Source organism: Aquarana catesbeiana, linkage group LG05 (assembly GCF_042186555.1).
Source record: "Aquarana catesbeiana isolate 2022-GZ linkage group LG05, ASM4218655v1, whole genome shotgun sequence".
NCBI lineage: Eukaryota > Metazoa > Chordata > Amphibia > Anura > Ranidae > Aquarana > Aquarana catesbeiana.
The window spans coordinates 127,301,050-127,326,772 of NC_133328.1; the positions used below are offsets into that span (position 1 = coordinate 127,301,050).

The 25,723-nt window shown below is 40.9% G+C and overlaps 1 protein-coding gene across 4 annotated transcripts in view; it reads left to right on the forward strand.

The window, feature by feature from the left end:
- The window catches only part of CHN2 (chimerin 2), a 466,205-nt gene that overhangs the window by 262,563 nt on the left and 177,919 nt on the right, over positions 1-25,723 (forward strand). The gene's annotated exons all lie outside the window — the stretch shown is intronic.

A 25,723-nucleotide genomic window follows, 5' to 3' on the forward strand; every position in this document is an offset into this window, starting at 1 on the left:
CAGTTAGGCAGGTCCTTGCATCATATAGTTGTTGGTAGATGTAAAGAAAATTGTACAATCAGATTGTAACCTTGGGTGATCTTAAAGGGGGTTCTAAAGGCAGGAGATTTTTTACCTTAAAGTGGATGTAAACCCACCACCCACCCAGAACTAATGGCACAGTATTAATTATATATATATATATATATATATATATATATATATATATATATATATATATATATATATATATATATATAGATATATATATAGATATATAGATATAGATATACATTCAAGCCTCCTGCATGGATCCCTACCTTACACATATCACCCCCTTCAGCAGTAGGAGCAGTAGTGTATTTAGGTTTTGTGCTGCCCTAGGCCTGACTAAACTCGTGCACCCCCTAATTTAAATATTACCCACCCCTTCCTGTCAAGGCCCCACCCCTTGCTGTTTAAGACCTGCCCTGAAATTTTTGAGTGGGGACACTAGTTCTGAAGGGGGGGGGGGCAATGGATTCCCTTAATTTGCATAGATTTCCTCTCACTTCCTGTTTGGCTATGGGGCAGGAAGTGAAGGGAAATCTCTGCAATGGGACAGGGATGGTAAAAAATAAACTGACAGGGGTTATAACCCTCTCTTACTCTATCCAAAATGAAAAAAGAAAGTGTTGCCTATAGTTCTACTTTAAGCAGAAATTTCTGATAATTTTATGGAGGACTAAGAAGATATAACCATGCCAATGGTGCAGCAGAAAACATATAGCACAGTGAGGAAGGTTTGTGATCCAGGATGAGAGGACAGTCAAAATTAGAAGCGACGCCCCCCCAAAGTTGCGGAATGACAGTCGCCCGCATATTGGAAGCAGTGCGGCCGCTTTATGGGGGCGCTAGACTAATTTGCCTCTCAGCCCAGTCCGCCCCATAAGACTGGTGCTACACTAACAGTGTAGCGCAAGCCAGCGGGGACTCTTTCCATGCTGCCCCCCTGCAAAGTGCTGCCCTAGGCCTGGGCCTTGTCGGACTAGGCCAGGATACAGCGTTGAGTAGGAGCCCCACAAAACTCTGGAATCAGTGGATGGGTTCCTTTGCCGGAGCTCGGTGGGTGGAGTCGTGATGTCACAAGGCTCCCCGCCCACCTCTACACTCTCCAACTCTCCAGTCAAAACACTCTCCTACATCCAGTCAAAAGTCAGGAAAGGCACCACATGACTTCAGCATGCCCAATCATGTTGAGGTGTGGAGCAGCCAATCCTGGGAGAGCTAGAGAAGAAAGGAGGAGAGATGTAAAGCTGGAATCATAACACTCTCTCCTTCAAGCGAAATGAGATAAAGAAATCAGATATCAGTCACAGCAATGGGGGATGTGGCGACACAAACTTATCTGTGTGTCATTTTTTATACTACTACAAAAAGACAAGAGGATTGCTCAGAGCTGGATTAACTCTTTGTGGCAAGACTGGGCACGGATGACTTGACATCCTCTACTCTACCAGGTAGAAGTCTTCATAAAAAAAAATATTTTCAGGTCTTCATCCACTTTAATGCATTCTCTGCATTAGGGTAAAAATGTTCCAATAATTGTATGGCCCCCCTATATACTTACCTGAGTCCTATCCTGTGCCCATCCGCAGTGGTGCTGGTCTCTGTTCCTCTCCTCATAGCCATTGGCTCCTGCTGCTGTCAAGCAAATCCTGTTAGGAGGGAGCAGGGAAAGGGGCCAAGCCGCACTGTGTGTGTCTTTGGAAGCACACAGCCCAGCTTGGGAGTGAGTCCACAGGTGTGCCACAGAAGAGGAGGAGCCAATAGTTACAGCAGAGAACCAACCCCACAAGAGGAGATTCAGGGTTGCTCTGTGCAATATCAGTGCACAGAGCAGGTAAGTATAACATTTTTATTATTTTAATAAAAAATAAATATCTTTTAAAAACACTTTAAGGTACTCCCTGCCTCAGACATTTTTTCAATATTGCACTCCAGCCTAAACTTTTTTCTAGTTTTGCCACTGGGAAAATAAATGGTATTCCACACTGGAAACAGAAGAGGATAGATATCTTCCATTGGGGACACTTGAGGACACTGGTTCTGACAAAGGTGGGATTCCCCCTCATATTGGCAAGTTGTCTACTTACTTCCTGTTGTTCTTCTGTAGTCATGAAGCACAGGTGGAATTTCACAGATAGGAATAAAAACTTAACTGATCTGCAGTGCCATATAAATACTGGAGAGCAGGTACATAGATGAGTTGTCTAAAGCAACCATTGAAAATTGAAGCGGACAGTTCTCTGGTGAAAGATAACGTCTTTTCCTTTTCCATCAACCATCAAAAATGTTCTAAACTTCATTAGGTCAGTACAAGTCATTGTGCCTGTACCTACAAGAAGGCTACAGTATAGAGCTAGTTATGTAATCGGAGATTACCAGAAAGAAGTACAGTATAAGGTCAGTTTCAGGAGTGTAAATGAAGCATGGTATTCTGAACACAGGCCAGGCATTCCTGTGAAGTGGAGCACAATGGAAATCCTGTGTCATTCATGTGCTTTACACAGGTGTCACCCACAGTGAATAGAGGGAGGTGTTTTACAAGTCGGGTAATAGGTCAGTGTATATAAGTGTGTATCTACTGTAAACTCCATAAACTTTTCATTTGAGCATTCTAGGGCAGTCACGAGTTATATATCATGTTATACACCATTGTTGTTTTTTGCTTTGTTCTGCCTATTCTGCTTTATCATTCTTTACATGTGGGTGAAATGTCACTAATTTCCATTGGGTTGGATCTGTATAGAAAAGCCATTCTCAACCAGGGTTCCTCAAGAGATTGCAAGGAGTTCCATGACCTATGGGTGAGTGACCTCCCATCTGAGGCTAACTGCCTGCATTGATCTGGGGCCAATGCCACTTAGCAAAGCCAGTGGCATTACATCAGTGGTCTTTTTATTTGTCTGTAAGGGTGGCATTCTGACCACCACTGCAGGGCCATTTTTCTCACTGACCCCAGATATATATCTTTTTCTGGTGCCAGTATGGCAGCGTACATGTAATGTCCCCGCCTACTTCCGCCCCCAGAATTGGTGAATAGCTATAAAGAGTTATATTTACAATTGCCTTTTTTTTTTTAATTGTTTTATTTTTTTTAATAAAATACTTGTGTTCACCTTTTCTTAGCCTTTGTTATATCTCAATGTTGCTGAATTCCCTGCAGCATCTTTGCAGCCTATTTACGAGGCTGATTTACTAAAAAACAAGAGAATGTTCCTACTGTACATTGTGTGAATATATACTTCAATTATCCATGTGGAATTAAAGGCAAGGATACTCACCAGTGTTCCAACAGTCTTCTCCCCAGCTTTGATTAGCTGGTGCAGGTTGATGTTATTCCCATGCATGTGCGGGAGGTATTCATCCCGACACACTGGCACTGTGCTGGTGACTCGGTTAAATTGATGATAGGCAACTCCTATCCTCATATTGATTAGTGGTTCCAAATTAATAATAACTACTGCAGTAGGGAACAGACACAAAAGATACGCTCAGCATCTTTCCAAATTACTGTTCTGCTTTATTATGACGCAATTGAAGGTTTTTATTCACATGATTACGTAGGTATCACATTAATATTACAATTGTACATTTATGGTAACAAGGGGCGTTACATAGGCAGGCTTATTCTAATCAGGACTCGAAAGAATGCAAACATTTACTGAAAACATTATTAGTGCTGTGTGCACAGTGAGGGCAGCGTGCAATACATACAAAATACAATACAATTATATACAGAACTTACAAATTTCCATTACAGTCTCCCCTCTTTTGATCAATATTTTGATCACTAACCATACCTGCTATCACCTTTAACCTGGAACCTCCACACACTTAGGTGGAGGTAGTCCTGGCCAAAGAGGCAAAAAAACTCCATTGTGGAGAAAATAATAGCTGAGCAACTTTTTCATTACAAAATGACTTTTCATTGTGAAAAACAAATGATTGATAAGACATATTTACAGAGTACTGTCTGTACACTCCTGTGGCCAGAATGGCCTTCTAGCTTAATTGTGAGCATGCTGACTTATCAGCATATGTAAACACAGACAATTCTACATAAAATGGAAAACGTACAAAAGACAAAGTATGGATTCAACATGGCTAAACTACTTTTCAAATATATATATCCCTTACAATTAAAGTAATTTAATCAAAAAGTACCGTAGACTGTGATCACAAGAGGGAAACAAATCAAACTCAGAGATTTCTTTAATTTAGTCATTTTTGCAGTGTCTGGTGTGGATCCAGGTGATTTTTTCTTCAAGTTTTGCAAAAACTGTACATGAAATAGATGCTGTATTGAGTCTCCAAACTTTTCCTTATATATAAATGTCTCTTAACAATCCACAAGTCACCTGGCTTTAGTTTTAGATCCTTCCAAACTTTTAGGATCTGGAATTGGGGAGAAAACACATAAATGAGTTACTCAAAAAACCTTAAAAGATCAGCAACATTCTCTGTGAGATCCGAATGGAGGACTTCAGCTGCTGAGACAAAATATAAGCAAGTGAGTAACACACTCCCAAACAAAATCCCATAGGGAGAGAGTCCAACATCCCCCTTAGGGGCTTCATAAAATATAAGAAAACATTAAGGCAAAAGTTTTCTAGTTTCTTACTCTACTTTGTCCGCTACATTGTAGACAGTAAGGGGTGTAAAAATAAAACCTCAAAACTTCTAGTAAGGACTCTCCTATAAAAAATGATTTCCTCTGTTACTCTCTGTACTTTCTGCCCTCTGTACTTACAAACTACTTCTGATAACACTTTTTACTGTGGCCTTTGCAGTAGCATTTGCCACTGGACATCCACAAAACATGTCCATACAGACAAAATGCATACTCGTAAGATCCTAACTTGGGCATCTGGATATATCTTTTTGTAATCTCTGGAAGGGATGTTCAGCTTTTGGTAACACCTTTGGTAACAGGTAAAACAAGAAGTGGTATGTTATAAAAACAACTGTGGAGAACCCTGTCTCAATCCCATGCTCATTTACTAAGGCAGCCATAACTGCTTGTGACTGATGACACGGTCCATGTGTCAAGCTGGAGGGAAAAGAGTAGCTGGCAGACATAAATGATCACCTTTTCCAAAGTCCTGTTTCATAAGAAGTTGCCCCCTGTGGACCACTTGTTCTTCTCGTTCTGGGGTCCTTAAAGTTGAATTATTAATCCCAGCTATACTGGGCCAGAACTAGGGTGGAATCTGTGAGTTGCACAGACCCATCAAGTGTCCGGGGCTGTAAATGCAGCATCCTTATTCACCTGGTCTGCTTCCATGTGTGAGTTTTAAAGTTAATATGGCTACCTCAGCAAGAACCTGGAAGGCTGAAAACAGCTGATTAAATTAACTTGGCATGCTTGGTTGGTTTACCTGCCAAAGTAAAAACAAACTTCTGGCCCTTTAAATGGAACCAAAAGCTCTCTATATCTCGACTATCTATATAAATATACACTCTTTTTATAGCTCACAGGCTTTGCTAAAACATGGAGCTCTGCTTCTTGAGCTGGGGAAAAAGGATCCAATGACTTTGAATACAGAGTATCCTTCTGGGTGATAAACTGCATACTCAAATCTACAAAAAATGTAATATCTGGGTCTTCAGGGAGTGTGTCCTGCACTGGGCTCACAGCAGCTGATTCCCACATCAATTTAACACATGTGTCTTCCTTTGTCTCCAGCCTCCTCCAACAGAGGCAATAAGGTGGCTGGATTCAAATGTACACATTTTTCATTGTTAGATTTGTACATAAACTCATATTTTAAACCTTTCATTAGACAAACATTTAGTTATCTGTATATTTGCTGCACAGAATGTTGGACCATTAAAAATTAAATGTTTGACCAAAACAATATCTAACTTTGTCTAATAGCACCTTTGCATAAAAGCTACAGCTCTGATATATCGGGATGAACCCTTCATTACTGGGTCCAGCTTGCATAAATATATTACAATGGCTTGTTTTCTATCATGCTATTTGTGTAAGAACTCCAGTTTCATGTTTCAAAAGACAACTTCTTCCTGGCAATATTATAATAAATGATAACAATACCCTGCGGTCATGGAGAGATGTCCATAAATCCAAAACTATTCTTCTGCTTATACCACAGTACTTACAAGAAAAAGGGGCACATCATTTCACAATCCACATATTCTGCTTTGGATTTCAAAAATAAAAATAAATAAAAACAAAAGGACCAATCTGTATGATGGACCAGAAAGCATCAAAAACTATAAAACAACTGGCTGCAGGTGGTATCTATCCTAACAGGGTGTGTGGACTTGATGTGATGGGTCTGTTATATTTAAATTTTATTTATTATCACTCATACATCATGGACCGCACATCAAGTTATTATCAAAAACCTTACAATATCATTTTTGTAGAAAAACTTCTTATGTATCCCATCCATCTTGGCTTTGTTAAATATTATGGCAGCTTTATTCCAAATAACAACCTCATCTTAATCATTTTTTATCTCAATAAGGGCTTATTGTATAAATGTAAAATTACAAATTTGTTATCCTAATCTAAACTAATCCCATTTTTACAAATTTCCCCAATAACCTGGATTTCATTTCCAACCAAAGGTTTTCTAAACCAGTTTCAATATATTTATATAATTGTTAAACTCATATTAGAAATGAATACTCATTATTACTTAATTTTACTTAATTTCCCTTTTTTAAATGCACTGTTTCCACTATCAAAGGATATTCAATTTGTGTAATACACGGTTAAATGTAACCTTCATTTTACCATGTCTGGAAAACAGATTCAAAATAATTGTGATCACATTGTTTACCATTAGATTTGTTAACCCGGCACATTTTGTTATAAATGTTTTGTCTAAAAAACAGAAATTGGCATGGTGTCCTTCCAGCTTATCACTAACCTCTCATCCCAGCCACATTTCTTTCATGAGAGCACAAAGGAGGGGGTCACATCTGCGTACATGACACACACAAGGGATAGAACTAAAGGTCCCAGCATTCGCACACACATACACCAATATCTCTCTAAAATCGCTTACATTTTCCCATTTGTACACAACACATGCATATCATTCTCTCACTTTCTTTTAACTCTTTAATATTTCCCTGCATAAATTCTGCATTCCTTATTTTGTTCGGATATCTTTTATATCTAGCTTCTATGATCAGATGGGCAGCCAGAGTGCTCATCCCATCTTCCCTCTCTGACAACATATAAAGTATTCTGTTTTAACTCTCATTTCTCTGTTTCTGACTCTAATAGTTGTAGTGCCTGACCCCAAATTCATCCCACAACTTAACATGAAAATGTCCCTTTCTGTCTAGTGTTAATGTCACCCTTGATCCATCCCGCTCACATAGATAGCTGTTTCTCTAGCTGTTTACTCTGCATGATTCTTAGTCCCTGTGGACCTTGGTAACCCAGTTACCCATTGTGGATCCCTGTCCACTCTAACCATTAATCTAGGGGCTCAGTATAGGCGGAACCGCACCTTTGGTTCATATATAGCGCTCCTCTTGCGCTGGGCATTTTTGAGGGTCTCTTACCCTTCATTCCCTTACTTAATTCAATGCCCATAATGACTGGCCAGTCTTCTCTCTTCTCTACGTGTGCCTATACCCTCTTGCCTCTAAACTACTTTATCTAGCAGATTTACTACATATACCTGTGAACAGTACTATTCTTCCCTTTCTTATCTATAAAAACTCCGATGGACAATAGACAGGGACAACATAACATATAACCACCAATCAATACAGTTCGATTAAGGGGAGTAAAATAGGTACCCTTTGTCCCGAAAATGCCTTACCGATCAAGGAAGTCTGATAACTCAAATGTAAGCAAAAGGCTTACCTCAGCCGGCTGATTATCAGAAATTCCCGGATCGTCTCAAGCTCCTCGTTTCGGATACTCAGGGTCACCTGGAATCCCCTCCTAAGGCAAAGCTCGCCATGCTGACTCGGTTAAATTGATGATAGGCAACTCCTATCCTCATATTGATTAGTGGTTCCAAATTAATAATAACTACTGCAGTAGGGAACAGACACAAAAGATACGCTCAGCATCTTTCCAAATTACTGTTCTGCTTTATTATGACGCAATTGAAGGTTTTTATTCACATGATTACGTAGGTATCACATTAATATTACAATTGTACATTTATGGTAACAAGGGGCGTTACATAGGCAGGCTTATTCTAATCAGGACTCGAAAGAATGTAAACATTTACTGAAAACATTGTTAGTGCTGTGTGCACAGTGAGGGCAGCGTGCAATACATACAAAATACAATACAATTATATACAGAACTTACAAATTTCCATTACACTGGAAATGTAAATGGAGCTGTGCATGTGTACATCCTGAAGAGGATTGCAAACAGGCAGGTAGGTTTTTTGCGTCTCAAATCAGTACAATTGTTTCGCATAGAAATTTGGCATTTTATATTGTAGGCCTGTAATTCTTTGTAATAACACACTTAAATCTGTCCAAACAAGAGTCTAGCAGATATCCCGGGTATGATAAAGTTTGAAACACTAAATTATAATAATAATAATAAATAACTATAAAAAAAATAATATAATAATAATAAAATGAATTTCCCCATGATTCACTATCGCTCAATTTTGCAAGTGTTCTAATTTACTATCGATGTTTTCTAGCTGGTCTAAAACCACTTTTGAAATAAAGGGACACTTTTTGGTTGCTATGGACAATCTCAAGTTTCCAGGCAGAAAGAACAGTATATATAATATAAAACTGCAGGCAGGCCACTGGACAAAGCACTAGGGTCAAAAGGGAGGTGAAATGATTTGATACAGTAATGTAATCTTGCAGATTACAGTGTATTGTATTAGTTATGAACTTTGTACTTTCTAAATTTGGCACCAGGCTCCGCCTCCGTGCTTCACAACGCTGGCAGGGAACGGAGCCCGGCACACAGAGGCATCGGGTGGAGGACAGAGCCCACAGACACAGCGGGGGGAAATCGCAGGATCCTGGGGACAGGGTAAGTAACCTGCACCAGGATCCTGAGATGCAATCCCGAGTGTGGCTCGGGGTTACCGCTAATGGTACTGAAATTTAACCCCGAGCCGCACTCGGGAATACTGCCAGGGAGGTTAAAGTGGATGTAAACCCAATGTCATCCTTTCTAAACTACTGCCATAGGGGTTATCTATAAGGATATACATGCCTCCTGCATGTATCTTTACCTGTCAAACGTCTCCCCTCTGTCTGTTATGAGACCCGAAAAACGGTAGATTCTGTGGGTGGGTCTGTTGTCTGGAGCTCAGTGGGTGGAGTCGTGATGTCAGTAGACTCCCCGCCCACCTCTACACTCCCCTTGTCAATATGCATTTTCCCCTGTTTATTTCTAACACTGAACTTCTGCTGAACTTCTGCTATGATCTCTAACATCCAGTGAAAAGACAGGAAAGTAACCACATGACTTCAGCATGCCAAATCATGCTGAGGTGTGGAACAGCCAATCCTGGCAGAGCTGCTGAAGAAAGGAGTGGGAGGGAATTAAAAAATAATGCCTGTGTCTTAGTCTAGTGCACGAGATGTAAATCACCTGTCACTCACAGCAAGGGGGAGGATTTGACAAAGTTTTTCTCAGTTTGTCAAGAATTGTCTCACTGAACAATAAAAGAGGATTGCTCAGAGATGGATTAACTCTGTGTGGCAGGACTGGGCTCAAACGATAGCAAATCTTATACTCTACAATATGACAAAAAATAAAAAAATAAAAAAAATGGGTTTACATCCACTTTAAAGAAGCCCGTCTGTTTGTAATTTTTTAAATTTTTGCCTTTAGTTTAGCTTTAAAAGGTAATTCCCATTTCCCTATTTTATCTGCATATGACTGAACATTTAATGTGATTATTCATGCAATTTATTGTGTGAATATTCTCAACTCCTAAATCTACTTTACTGTGTATATGCACTCCTGCTGCACCTTGCTTCTCAGGCTGGGTTTCCTGATAGTAACAGCAGTTGACAATGGGGGAGATTTACTAAGACTGGAGAACACAGAATCTGATGCAGCTGTTCATAGTAACCAATCAACTTCTAACTTCAGTTTGGTCAATGCAAATAGGAAAGGATCCTAGTCCACTACTCCTGACCAGCCCAGGTGAGAAAATGATAAAGAGCTGCCTCAGCTTACATGTCTCCACCAAACCACACACCCTGATGCATTTTGCCCAGCCCATCAACTTGGTCAGTTAAACTTTGACAATAAGGCCCCTTTCACACAACCGTTCTGATCAAGTCCGCTTGTCAGTTTTTCAGGCGGACCTGTTAGGACGCTCTATTCAACCCTATGAATTTGTGTCCATTTACACACGTCTACCTCCGATCCCATCTGGTCCACTAAAAACAAACAGAAGGGGATCCATTTTCTTCCGTGTAGGCAGATTGTTTGAAGGGCAGTCAGACGTAAACGGACAGTGGAGTCTGTTTACACCCACCTGCCCATAGAGCCGAGAAGGCTCTGTCTTTGTCTCCTCTGCAAAAACAGAACTGTCATCTGTCTGCTCTGCTCTGATCAGCAGGGGATCAACGGACAGATTACCTGCTGATCAAAACGGAAGATACCCATGTGAAAGGGGCCAAAAACCTAGAAGCTGATTGGTTTCTATGCACGGCTGCACCAGATTCTCTGTGCTCATGTTTTAGTAAATCTTCAACATGGTGTTGGAAATGCAACTTGTAGTCTCTCATTGTGTGACAGGGTAACAATGTACAAGAACAAATAGTAGTCAAAGACAGAGCGTTGTCATTTTCCAACAGAAAATTCCCTTACAAGGACCTTCATGGCAGGATCACCAGGTTTTATTTTAACGAAAGGTGTATATTTAAAAAATTAACTTTAACCTCCTCATATCCGCGCTATTGCCAAATGACGGCAACAGCGCGGACCTACATTGCCGGGACTGCATCTATTGACGTCGTCCCGTGCACGAGCGGCCTGCGCGCCCCCTGTAGGGCGCGCGCGGCGAGCTCGGTGATCAGCGAGTCTATGAGACTCGCCTGATCACAGATCGGAGTAAGGGGTTGGTCCCGACCCCTTACCACATGATCAGGTGTCAGCCAATGACAGCTGATCATGTGATGTAAACAGAGCCGGTAATCGGCTATTTTTTTCTCCTCGCGCTGACAGCGTGAGGAGGGAAAAAAAAGCCGATCACCGGCGGCCATGAGAGGGACATCAGTCCCGATCACGGCGATCATCTGTGCCCCCTGCCAGTGACACCTAGCAATAGGCAGCAGTGCCGCCTACCAGTGCCCACCAGCGTCACCCAGCAGTGCCCACAGTGCCACCCATCAGTGCCCATAGTGCCACCCATCAGCGCCCACAATCAGTGCCACAACAATGCTGCCCATCAGTGCCACCCATCAGTGCCCATCAGTGTCACCTACCAGTGCCCATCAGTGCCACCCATCCGTGCCCCCCCATCAGTGCCACCCATCAGTGCCCCCATCAGTGGTACCTATCAGTGCCCATCAGTGCCACCCATCCGTGCCACCCATCAGTGCCACCCATCAGCGCCCATCAGTGGCCATCAGTGCTGCCTTATCTGTGCCCATCAGTACCGCCTTATTTGTCCCCATCAATGCCGCCTTATCTGTGCCTATCAGTGCCGCCTTATCTGTGCCTATCAGTGCCGCCTTAACTGTGCCTATCCATGCCCATCAGTGCAGCCTATCAGTGCCCACCAGTGCCGCCTCATCAGCGCATATCAATGAAGGAGAAAAATTACCTGTTTGCAAAATGTTATAACAAACTATGAAACATGATTTTTTTTTTTCAAAATTTTCCATTTTTTTTTGTTTGTTTAGCAAAAAATTAAAATCCCAGCTGTGATTAAATACCACCAAAAGAAAGCTCTATTTTTGGGAAAAAAATGATAAAAATTTCATTTGGGTACAGTGTTGTATGACCGCGCAATTGTCATTCAAAGTGTAACAGCACTGAAAGCTGAAAATTGGTCTGGGCAGGAGGGGTGTTAAAAGGACATTGATACATTAAATCTTATATAAAATTTTAGTAATATACATTTAGATATCTGCAAGGGCACACCAGGGTACTCAGTTATGCTAATACTGACTTAAGTGAATGAATTTGTGCTCTGGCATGCTACCTACAAATACCTTACTGTTCTGTGTGGGCAACATCATCAACCTGCAGTGAGGGGTGGGCCTAAGCTTGACTTCAGGAATTTAAGTCAGTATTTGCATAATACTCTTCAGAATGCTTGGACTGATATCTAGAGGTGCTTGTTGGCAGCTCCTGGCATCTAAGGTTCAGTTATTTTTTTTTTTTTTAGTTTACAAACATTACCATTCTGACATGTGTACAGGATTTAATGTGACATCTCACATTTTAGACATTAGATTATGTGAAATAGATTTTGAACTATAAATTAGAAAAGAATCATCATATAAGACTGTTCTTTGTTTGCATTAAAACTCTGAATACTGGGAAGAGGGGACACTATGGAAACTATTTAATTGTTATACCAGAAGTATACTTCATTGATTTTAGAAGTCACAAAGTTTAAGAGTGATTTTTTTGTAGGTATGGTTAGTAAACTGAACACATAGAGATGTTTCTGGTCTAGGTATTGACAGCCTGGGGTCACAAAAAACAACAAAATTAGTTATTTTCGTTTTTTTTTCTATGCTTAAACTTAAACTGTTTGTAACCCCCGCCCCCCCCCCCCCCCAAAAAAAAATGGATCCTGTTCCTTTAAAGCATTTTTTATGGCACAGTGCTTGTTCTGTGTCATTTGGCCCCCTATATCAACATAAAAAAACCTGGCTGATCCTGCAGTTTCTGCCCTCCCCTTTGTAAATTGACAATGGTTTATCATGGCTGTTAAGCCCTGACACCGTGGTCAGTTTACGTGCCTCCGTCATCCTCTATGTCTCCTCTCTCCCCCGATCATGCCCCCCCCGCCTGTCAGCTCCGTCCACTCCATGATCCGCCCCTCCTGCTTGTAAAATAATATTATGTCTCTACAATCCCCTCTGTTAGATAATAACACATGCCCCACTGTATGTCCTTTATTTAAAAAAAGCCAATATCTACCTTATTTAAGAACATCTCCCGGCGCTCACGTGACTCCTTGGCTCTCTAATCCTTTCCTCCCCTCCTCCTGACTGACGTCAGCAGGAGTTCTTGGCCACTCCTGCTGTAACTGTCAGATGTGGAGAGAGGAAATCTGAGAAGTCACGTGAGCACTGGGAGTCGCTCTAATATAAGATATAAATGGGCTTTTTTTAAATAAAGGAAATACAGTGGGGCACGTAACAGAGGGGATCGTAGAGACATAACAAGTGGCTTTACAAACGCTTTAATACAACCATTCTGGTGTGTTTTCTGAGTGCATTGGCCCTGTGTGGAAGATTATATGTTGGTCCCACTGAGCATAAGTACAGAGTGCAGAAATTAGAAATATGTAATGTGCAGTGCAGAGTGCAGGTGTTAGGAGTATGTAACATACAGAATGCAGTCAGAGGTGGGTAAAACACAGAGTTTAGGGTCAGGCATACAATGTAAATGAACCACAAGCGGCATTATTTTAAAAATGGGTATGGTTGTAAAACAGGTGTAATGTTAAAGATGACGTTTCGCTTAAAAAAAATAAAAAAATAAAAAAAATAAAAAATTCTCTCTAGCTTTAGCGAACTTGCTTACCAGTAGTGAAAGTTATCCCAAACAGCTGGGTCCTGGAGAAATCTTCTGTGCAGGGATGCCCCAACTTCTTCTATTGTCAGAATTTCTGCTGCAGGGGTTAATAACCTTTGGGTTTTCTATGGACTCCCTCCCCATTCATAGATGCCCCCCCCCAGCACTCCTCTTCCACCGATGGCCCTCCACCAGACCTCTGTACCCCCTCTCCCCTAGTACTACTCTGCCACAGCAGACCTCTGCCTCCAATTCCCCCCCAGCACACCTCTGCCTCCAATGACCCACAGTAAATGCTTACTTGGAGTGATTTCCATTAGACATTTTTTTTTTATTCACTTGCAATTAGCCTTTAATTTTCTAAAATATTAGACTTCTTCAGGAAGAGTCGATTCTCTAGCACATTTCCTACCCTCGCATGTCATAGCCTTCTACTCTACTAGTAGTGTCCAATCACTCTGTGTTGGCCAAGGTTCTCTGCCCCTCCATTCAACTTCCGACATAACTTTTAACCCTTTCATGACTAAGCCTATTTTTGAAATTTGGTGTTTACAAGTTAAAATCCGTATTTTTTGCTAGAAAATTACTTAGAGTTCCCAAACATTATATATATATATTTTTTAGCAGAGAATCTAGAGAATAAAATGGCGATTGTTGCAATATTTTTTATCACACGGTATTTGTGCAGCGGTGTTTTAAACGCAATTTTTTGGAAAAGGGACACTTTCATGAATTTTAAAAAATCCAAACAGTAAAGTTACCCCAATTTTTTTGTATAATGTGAAAGATGATGTTACGCCGAGTAAATAGATACCAAACATGTCACGCTTTATAATTGCACGCACTCGTGGAATCGCGACAAACTACGGTACCTATGAATTTCCATAGGCGACGCTTTAAAATTTTTTTACGGTTACCAGGTTTGAGTTACAGAGGAGGTCTAGGGCTAGAATTATTGCTCTTGCTCCAACGATCGCGGCGATACCTCACATGTGTGATTTGAACACTGTTTACATATGCGGGCGCGACTTCTGTATGCGTTTTCTTCGCTGCACGAGCTTGCGGGGACAGGGGCACTTTAAAAAAATTTTTTTTTTTTAATTTATTTTATTTATTTTTTTACTTTATAAATTGTGTTTAAAAAAAAAATTTTTTTTTTTACTTTTATTGCTGTCACAAGTAATGTAAACATCCCTTGTGACAGTAATAGGTGGTGACAGGTACTCTTTATGGAGGGATCGGGGGTCTAAAAGACCCCCGATCCCTCCTCTGCACTTCAAAGTATTCAGATCGCTGAAAATGGCGATTCTGAGTACTGTGTATTTTTTTAAATTCGGCGCCATTGGCAGCCGAGTAAACGGGAAGTGACGTCATGACGTCGCTTCCGCGTTTACAATGAGAAGGCTGGAATGAAGCCGCCCACAGCTTTGTTCCAGCCCGCCCCCAGCCGCCGAAGGCAGACGATTAGACACCGGGCCTCCTGATCGCACGGGAGGCCCAGTAAGAGCGGCGGGAGGCAGCGGGGGGGGATGTCCCCTCCCGCTCCTCCGGTATAACAACCGAGTGGCTTTTAGCCACATCGGTTGTTATACTCGGGTAGCCGATCGCCCGCTGTAAACAACGGTACCGGGATGATGCCTGCAGCTGCGGGCATCATCCCGGTATAACCCCGGAAAGCCGAGTACGCATATCTGCGTACGGTCGTCGGGAAGGGGTTAATGTGGCATTTAGGGGAGGACTGAAGGGGAATACTATAGAGCAATGGTACCCAACCTCATGCAATGATTGTTGTTGAAACAGATGGTGTGGTAACAGCGCCTCCATCTATGGCTGTTCCCACTCAACAGAAGTCGATCTAAAGAGTGACTTCTGCCTGCTTTGAGCAAACATTTCACTTTGGGGTTCATTTACTAAAACTGGAGAGTGCAAAATCTGTTGAAGCTCTGTATATAGATTTGGGTGGTGGGCTCATGGAACCCAGCTTACTTTAGAGAGGTCGGGAAACATCTCCACAGGCCCCTTTTTATGTCTAAGTCACCCTGTGTCTATTAGGGGCACAGGGTGATTGAAAAAAGGATGGACAACTACTTAATGGACACCAAGAATGTGGTTTGGATTACCTCAAATGGGACAGTAGTATTTATCAACAATATCTCTCAAGAAATATGATACAATAATTGCACTATATCTGAATGGAGGAACATTGAATGAGCTTTGCCTCATAGCCTGTTGTAGACCGTTGTCACGCCGCCTGCAATTCCTGATTAATCAAAGCAAAGCATTGCTTACATGTGGATTCCATGGTCTTCAATGTAGGAGCAGGACAGTCTGCTACTGAGGTCTCTGTTGCATACTAGGCTGAGGAGGGGGGAGATCACTGTTTGTATTGTTAATTATGCTAATTGGAACACCTTGTGTCTCTTCTAGCAAACCCTTGTGGGATGTGTTTATACTTTTAATAATGTGTATTGTTTTAGCGAGCTTGAAGTCGGCAAGTCTGACCTAGAATGAGACATCTGAGTCATCCAGGTGGCTATTTAATGTAATATTTATAGTATATGTCGGTTGTTGTAAATATGTTTCTGGTTACATTTTGTATTGTTAGGGTAATATGATCAGGAGGTGGGATTTCCTGCTATGGGGTATATATTTTGTGTAAGTTTGTTCAAATAAAAAAGTTCCAGTTTTGTAACTGAGCTAGTCTCGCTTGGTTCTTGGTTGCAATAGGTGGCTGTAATATCTGATCTCTGATGTTCAGACTGGAGGAGGCTGTATACTGATGGACGCACCAAAGCTGGGTGCTGGTAAGGTTCCGTTACAGATACCAATCAGCTTCCAGGTTTTTTTGTCAAAGCTTAACTGAACAAACTGTAGTTAGAAGCTGATTGGCTACCATGCACAGCTGCACCAGATTTTGTACCCTCCAGTTTTAGTAAATCAACCTGTGTTTTAATGCACAGTCAGGCTGGAAGGCAGAGTCTTGATGAAAAGATTTATTCACCTGTGGGGAAGATTTACTAAAACTGGGGCACTCAGAATCTAGTGCAGCTTGTTCAATTAGGCTAGGTTCACACTTGCCTGCAGTCTACGGGCTGGCTGCCTCTGTAGGAATTGTACCTGTTCCTGCACCCGCAACCACCCGCAGCCAAATCGCACTGCTCTTATGAGACGCACAGGGCTGCCATTCATTCTGATTGACACCCCCAGGCATCTCAGCCCGCAGAGCGTTTGCAGGTGTGGGAACCGCAGGGAAATTGCATGGTCAAAAAGACCATACGGTTTCTCTGCGGTTGCGACTTTAAAAAGATGCCTGTGCTTTTTTCTTGTGGTAAATATGCTGCAATAGTGTGAACCTAGCCTTAAGCTTTGACAATAAATCTGGAAGCTGATTGTTTTCTATACAGACCTGGACCAGATTTTGCACGCTCCCCCACTGTGTATTACTTGATTTTATACTGGATTATTGAGGTCTTTGTCAAATATGTAACACTTCAATGCTTTGTTGTTTTGGAGCTACTAATAAAAAAAAATTCAAAACAACAAAAAAAAAGATTGACTTCTGTGGAACAGGATTGTTGGAAAACTTTTGTCGATCAGCCTGGTGCATCAGTGTATTCTTATAATGGAGGAGTCCCACTGTCAGAATACAGTGGCACAGCGGAGAGGATTCCTTCATCCACCTTGCATGCGTGGATGGGGGAATCCATTGTTTTTTTGTTTTCAATTAGCTCTCTGGCTGATCAAAAAACAAAAACAAGGCATCTATGGCCAGTCTAAGCCTGATTAATGTCAGACAGGCGATTTATTTGCAGTGATCCTCCTTTCCCCCACTCCCTTGTCATAGTGATTTTCTATTGAATCGCTAACTGGCCTATTTTTTAGCAATTTTGTAGCTCAGAATCTCAGCGACTGAGTTTTAGCAATAACGTAAATGTAAAAATCCTTCGCGCTAAAGTGATTCAGAGGAATTAGAGTGACAATCACAAAGTGAAAAAATGAAAACTAAAAGTGAAAAAATTATATGATGACATCAAGGATGATTGCAGCGAAATCGGAAAGTGTACACATGGCACTCAAGAAAAAGAATAAGGGTAAGAGGATTTCGCGCCTAGGTGGAAAAATTCCCAGTCTATTTTACAGGTACCTGATATCTAACAGAGGTGAACGCTGCCTTATTAATACAGTGAAACATTGTTGCCAGTTGTTTCCATCCCTGAGGTGCCTGACAGTAAGCAGAGGGGAACGTTGCTGTTATCACAACAGAGAAAGATATACACTGATGCCTGTTATTTCCATCCTTGAGGTGAGAGTCTAGAGAGCCTGGTTGAGCCGCCAGTCGGTTAATGAAGATTATTATTATCATTATCATCTACACCCTTTTTTATTACCATCAATACTTATGAACTTTTATGGTTATTTATGAACTCTTTTCTGATATATCCATTATTGGAATCACCCCACACTACGTTGTTTGCAGTTTGGCACTTTTGCTGCACATGTTTCTGCATTTTTGCACATGCGTTTGATTTGATTTTTAATGTGATTATGTATTGGGATATATGAATTTCCAGCATGGGTACTTTATTGATGCACTTTATTTAAGATTTGTTATTGGTATACACCCACATATTATTATTATTAGATGTGTATTTATTTATTTAGTTATTTATCTATATGATAGACTATATGCGCGAAATCCTCTTACCCTTATGAGTTTTAGCAATGATTTAGCAGTGATCACTAGTCACGTTCACTCTCCATTAACCTCTATGGGCTTTGCTACAAGTTGCTGAAGAGGAGCAATTTGTAGTAGAGCACACCAACTTGTTGCGGTAGCACTATTTTAACTTGTTGCAGCGACATCTCATGACTCTAGAGATCCAATTACTAGCTAGAAATCACTATTAACTGCTGGCATTAGTGATTTCTAGCAGCAACTTAATATCTGGTACAAAATCACTTCTTTGACATGGGCCTAGGGCTGATGATACATGGGCGATTGCGTTGCACACTCTGTAGCTATATGCAGCGAGCTGTCGCTCCGTCGCTGGCACGAACAGCTCTGAATCTCAATCACTAGTGATGAGTGTGACATCTCACTGAATCAGCTACAGAGGGAGCAATTCCAAAAGAACAAACAGGCAGAATTTTAACGCTTCTGCTGCTTTTGATTATGAAAAATTGGCAGCAACAGGATCACTAGAGGCATTACAATATGGTCTAATATACATTTAAATAAGAAAAAAAGATTGCTTTCCACTTGTACTTTGTCATAGTTATGGTTGTGTCTTTTATGAGTTATTTGGGGAAACCTCTATGTTCACAAACCACACAAAATGTAATTATTCTAAGAATTGTTGAAATAAGGTAATTTGATTGAGATTAATTAGAATCTCTACATACCGGAAGTTCAGATGGCTGAAAAAATACAAAATCAATAAATGAATGAGAACACTACATAATAAAATGTATTACGGAGGGACTCAATGTTCTTTGTAAATATATTACAAGCATTGATTTGATTATATTAAGGAAAAGCCCTTGCTATGGAATCACGAGCACCATAAAAGTGGAAATACGCCATAGACTTAATGATGAACACAGAATTCCGCTAAACATAAACAACCAATCAGGAACCACAAAGAACATCCTGGCTCTTTACTGGAGCGTCTCAGATTCATAGTCTCAAAGTAAAAAAAGTAAACAGTTTAATTGTGCATTGTTTGCTATGAACATTAACCAGAATTCCATAAACATTTGCCAGATTTGTTCATTATGTGTGCCTGATGCATTTTACTTCCATACCCAGCTATTTTCTGTTAATACAATATTTTCATTGACAAAATAAGAACACTCACATTAGAGACACCCAGGCTTTAGAAGAGTCAGACTAGGCACGGGAGTATTAAAATACTCATATGTATGGTGGATCTTTCTGCCAGGAGCTGACAGAAAAATCCAGCTTAAAAAAAATGCTTGTTTTGGCACGTAATTACATGCATTTGTGCATTTACATGCATATGGCGTTTAGAAGCGTATGTGCATGCACTCATTCTATTGGCTAGAATATTTATTCTAGCCACTAGAGTGCATTGATGTGTGTTTCTGTGCATAAATTATGTCAGGTTTGGGGCATTTTTTTATGCACCTAAATGCTACTCTAAAATTTGAATCTAAATGCCACAATGTGCATAAACACATTGGCTAAAATAGAGCTGCTTTCAGAGGCATAAAAAAATTCTTCTAAGAGCTCATTTACACAGACAGAAAAAAAGCTGTTTTTAGATGCGTACTACAGATAGTTTTGTACGCACCTAAACTCAGTGCTATGGTTGCACTGATGTCGATACTAGTGTCGGTATCAGTGCCGATACTGAGCATTTGCACGAGTACTTGTAACGGCCCCCACTGCCACACCGATCATCCCTAACTGTCCCCTGTGTCCTCCTCTGTTTCCTACTCTGTGCTCCTAGGGGTCCCCTCCAGCCCCCCTCTGTCCTCCTCCGCTCCCCCTCTGTGTCCTCCTGAGCTCCTTCTCCGCTCCCCCTCCGTGTCCTCCTGAGCTCCTTCTCCGCTCCCCTGTGTCCTCCGTAGCTCCTTCTCTGCTCCCCTCCATGTCCTCCTCAGCTCCTTCTCCGCTCCCCCTCTCAACTCTTCCCCCATGCCCCAGATCCGTCAGGATAAAGAGCGGAGGAAGGAGCCAGTAAATCTGTAATTTACTGGCTCCTTCCTTTTTTTGAATGTAAACTACTAGTATCGGTATCCGTGCCGATACCGAGCATTTGCACGAGTACCTATACTCGTGCAAATGCTCTGATGCCAAATCTGATACCTGGGCAGTCAGGGGATGATCGGTGTGGCAGTGGGGGCCGTTACAAGCACCGACCTCCCTGTATAGATTTCAATAAAGCAGCTGACAGCCCCTTCTCCTCCTCTCCCTCCCGCAGCTTTCAGCTGCTTTATTGAAATCTATACAGGGAGATCGGTGCTTGTAACGGCCCCAACTGCCGCACCAATCATTCCCAACTGTCCCCTGCGTCCTCCTCCTTGCTCCTAGGGTCCCCCTCTTTCCTCCTCCGCTCCCCCTCCGTGTCCTCCTCCAGTCCTTCTCTGCTCCCCCTCAGCTCCTTCTCCGCTCCAACAAAAGTGAAGTTACCTTTAAATATAGTCAGATAGGCCTCCCAGAAACGATGTTTACCTTTTTGACAAATACAAAGTCATATGGTATGTTTGGATTCACTTCCTGGTAACTCACCATCTGTCCTTCCTTCAACTTGTGTAGGACCCCTGAGACCCTCTGGATCTCTCTCAAGGTTCATCCATGTAGAGCATTCTCAGTGTCATCTTTTCATCTCTTTCCTCTGATTACTCCTTTATATTTTTTTCCCTTTTTTTTGTGTGTTAATCATGTGGTACCTCTCTCAGCCCGGTGGACCACTAGGTCCTTTATCCCTCTCTTCCAAACCCTTTTCCCCTTCTCTTTCTTTTTATCTTTCCCCTTATTTTTCTCCTCTTCTTTTCTCTTCTTTTTTTCTTCTTCTCTCCTTTCTTTTTTTTTATAACAGTTATATAACTACATTTTATACCAGGCTACGCTTTTGTTATCCATTTTATATGATCAGATGATGGAAATCCCAGTATTTTCGTTGCATACATATCTGTTACATTGTTCATATGATGCATATACTTCCTGTTCAAATACACTGTTTAGCTATTCCTGGTCCTACATATGTGACACAACCCTCAGTTTGGATTTTTTGAAGTGTATATGTCATGCTTTGGGCGATAGCCATTGATGATGACTTATGGATATTTTATTGTTGTGTCCTTTCCTTTTTGTACATTGTGAAACAATAAAAATTCTTTCGCCTCTAAATATAGTCGGATAATTACTGAGTTTTGGTTAGCTGCTGACAGGTTAAATCATCAGCTGACTTATTTGAGATCAAAGATCTACTCCCCATAGTTCTGTATGCCTTGTTGCATTGCTGCCCATTTAACAGTCCTATCAAGACAGGAGGAGTCCTCAGCTCTGTGTAAGGCTGGGATCACACTTGTGCTAAGCAGTAATGCAATGCATGGTAACATAATGTGCATTGCGTATAAACAGCCCATTCATTTTGACTGGGCTGCCAAAGCACCCTAGTACAACCCAAACCATTTTTCTAATGGAACTAATGGCAATGCAGGTAGCGTGTTTCCATGTGTTACAGCATGCTACAGTACAGGTGTGTTGCCTTAGTGTTTCGGGGTGCCATTCACCATAGGGGATCCTGGTCTAAGTGCCCAAATCGAGCATCTTGATAGGGCTTCCATTTTCTCACACTCAGCAGCTGAAAAGAGTGGCAGGGGAGCCAAGGGAAGGTAAGTATATACTCCTAGGGACAAGGGGCATTGCTCTTCCTGTTGCTTTGCTCTTCCTGAGCAAAGCACAGGTGCACCTTAATGCTGACCAAAGAAAATGCATTGTTTATGCAATTTCAAGCAGCTTTTGATGGCAAAAACTGTCAGAAAAACTGATAAATATAGCCCAACAATAACACTTTCTCATGACACCATAAAATGATCTAAACTGCTGATGGAAAGTTGCTTTGATTTATTGAGTTGTTTTTAGGATTAAAACTTGTTGAAGTCACTTGAAAATTGCTATGTGTGTCCATTATAAAGCTGGCTATACACTTGACAATTTTCATTGAATTTCAACCACTTTCCTTCCACTGGGAATAGCACATATGATCATAAGTAGTTGAGAGAAATTTAAAAATTTACCACTCACAAGTTCGATGGACCAGCAGAATTCTGTTGATTGCAAAGTCAAAATTGGGCAATACATTTGCAGCTTTAATACAGTTTATTGAACGATTACATTTAAATGGAAGGATAAAATGATGGCAGTTGTGTTGTATGTAACCAGCCCTTTCTGCTGGATTCCGCTAGGTCAATGTCAGTCCTATCTGCCGGCTATTAATCAAAACCACTACTTTATTACTTTGGATGCAATTTTGACAAAAAAATGGCTTTGAAAGTTTGAGTGCTTCCTTAAATTGGCCTGCATTGATATTTGCACTAGTGATAATATTGTAGTAAATGATATCAGAGCAGATTACTGTTCCCACCACAAGAGGTCCTTCTGTGCTGAGCAAACACTGAATACATCTGCAAAGACAATTCCTTCCCTACAATTATAGCTAGGGCATTAAATACAGATTTTATATCCATTTCCAGTAACCTTTTTTAAGTAAAGTCCTTAGAACACAGGGATCTCAGAGTCACAGCAGTGAAATGTCATGTGAATAATAAACAGCAGATTCAATTACATATATACAGGCTAGTCTCTGTGTGTGGGTTACTGCTTGGAAGACATCCTTTTGTACTTAAAACTGGTTTTCGCCGAGGAGGCAGATCCTTAAATAATGGGGGATTTTTGTTCCTCTATTTGCACATCATATTTCTGTTTGCATGACATTAAGTAATCAGCTTCTTGCTGCGTGCATAACCTGGTAGAGTGCCATGTTGGTTATGGTTAGATGAACAGTGGAAACTATGAAACTACAGTACAGTGTATTTTGGCTGTTAATGCTACAGATCTTGTTTTTGTGTAGATATGCTATCGAGTTTTTATTTTTATTAAATGTATTTTAAGGGAAAATGTAATGGGTTGGAGGAGCAGTTTTCTTCATATAATGTTAATTAAATGATTGTATTCATTTTTATAATGTTTTACAGTATATCTGTTTTCTATAACAAAGAGTACATTTGAATATATATATATATATATATATATATATATATATATATATATATATATATATATATATATAGAATATATACACAAAAGTGAGTACACCTCTCATATTTTTGTAAATATTTTATTATATCTTTTCATGTGACAACACTGAAGAAATGACACTTTGCTACAATGTAAAGTAGTGAGTGTACAGCTTGTATAACAGTGTAAATTTGCTGTCCCCTCAAAATAACGCAACACACAGCCATTAATGTCTAAACCGCTTGCAACAAAAGTGAGTACACCCATAAGTGAAATTGGGCCCAAAGTGTCAATATTTTGTGTGGCCACCATTATTTTCCACCATTACCTTAACCCTGTTGCGTATGGAGCATGGAGTTCACAAGAGCTTCAGCAGGTTGCCACTGGAGTCCTCTTCCACTCCTCCATGACGACGGAACTGGTGAATGTTAGAGACTTTGCGCTCCTCCACCTTCCCTTTGAGGATGCCTCACAGATGCTCAATAGGGTTTAGGTCTGGAGACATGCTTGGCCAGTCCATCACCTTTACCCTCAGCTTCTTTAGCAAGGCAATGGTCATCCTGGAGGTATGTTTGGGGTCATTATGTTGGAATACTGCCCTGCGGCCCAGTCTCCGAAGGGAGGGGAACATGCTATGCTTCAGTATGTCACAGTACATGTTGGCATTCATGGTTCCCTCAATGAACTGTAGCTCCCCAGTTTCTGCAGCACTCATGCAGTCCCAGACTATGACACTCCCACCACAATGCTTGACTGTAGGCAAGACACACTTGTCTTTGTACTCCTCACCTGGTTGCCGCTACACACGCCTGACACCAGCTGAACCAAAGAAGTTTATCTTGATCTCATCAGACCACAGGACATGGTTCCAGTAATCCATGTCCTTAATCTGCTTGTGTTCAGCAAACTGTTTGCAGGCTTTCTTGTGCATCATCTTTAGAAGAGGCTTCCTTCTGGGACGACAGCCATGCAGACCAATTTCATGTAGTGTGCGGCGTATGGTCTGAGCACTGACAGGTTGACCCCTTCAACCTCTGCTGCAATGTTGGCAGTACTTATACATCTATTTCCCAAAGACAAAATCTGGATATGATGCTGAGCACGTGCACTCAACTTCTTTGGTCGACCATGGTGAGGCCTGTTCTGAGTGGAACCTGTCCTGTTAAACCGATGTATGGTCTTGGCCACCGTGCTGCAGTTCAGTTTCAGGGTCTTGGCAATCTTCTTATAGCCTAGGACATCTTTATTTAGAGCAACAATTATTTTTTTCAGATCCTCAGAGATTTCTTTGCCATGAGATGCCATGTTGAACTTCCAGTGACCAGTATGAGAGAGTGAGCGATAACACCAAATTTAACACACCTGCTCTCCATTCACACCTGAGACCTTGTAACACTAACGAGTCACATGGCACCGGGGAGGGAAATGGCTAATTGGGCCCAATTTGGACATTTTCACTTAGGGGTGTACTCACTTTTGTTGCCAGCGGTTTAGACATTAATGGCTGTGTGTTGAGTTATTTTGAGGGGACAGCAAATTTACACTGTCATACAAGCTGTACACTCACTACTTTACATTGTAGCAAAGTGTAATTTCTTCAGAGTTGTCACATGAAAACATATAATAAAATATTTACAAAAATGTGAGGGGTGTACTCACTTTTGTGAGATACTGTGTATGTGTGTGTGTATGTGTATATGTGTGTATATGTATGTATGTATGTATGTATGTATGTATATATATATATATATATATGAATAAACATGTAGTACATGACCAGAGCACTAATAGCAGAGATAATACTATAGAATTATACTCGAGGAAATAGAATGCAAGGAGGTTGAGTCATTGCACTGACTTATCTTGAGTGTATGAATTTTGTCTTCAGCCATTGAGCTCTGTAAACAATCTTTTTTTTTTTTTGTTTTGATAAGAGGCTAGAATAAACTAGAAAACTTGAAGTGGAAACAAAAATTCCACCTGATGGTGATAAAGAGTTTGCATCATATTTTATATTTACATACCCTAATATAAAGAGTTTGCATCATATTTTATATTTACATACCCTAATATAATGAACAAATATTTCTTAGAAAAAAACAAGTGGAACGATGGGGCAGAAAGTCATAGACAGTAACAGAAACCTAACTGTTTCCCATTCTGCAGATCAAAGATTTTTTTTTTTTTGCTATGCCTTTACCCATTGAGAAGAGTACCCACCACTTCCTGTC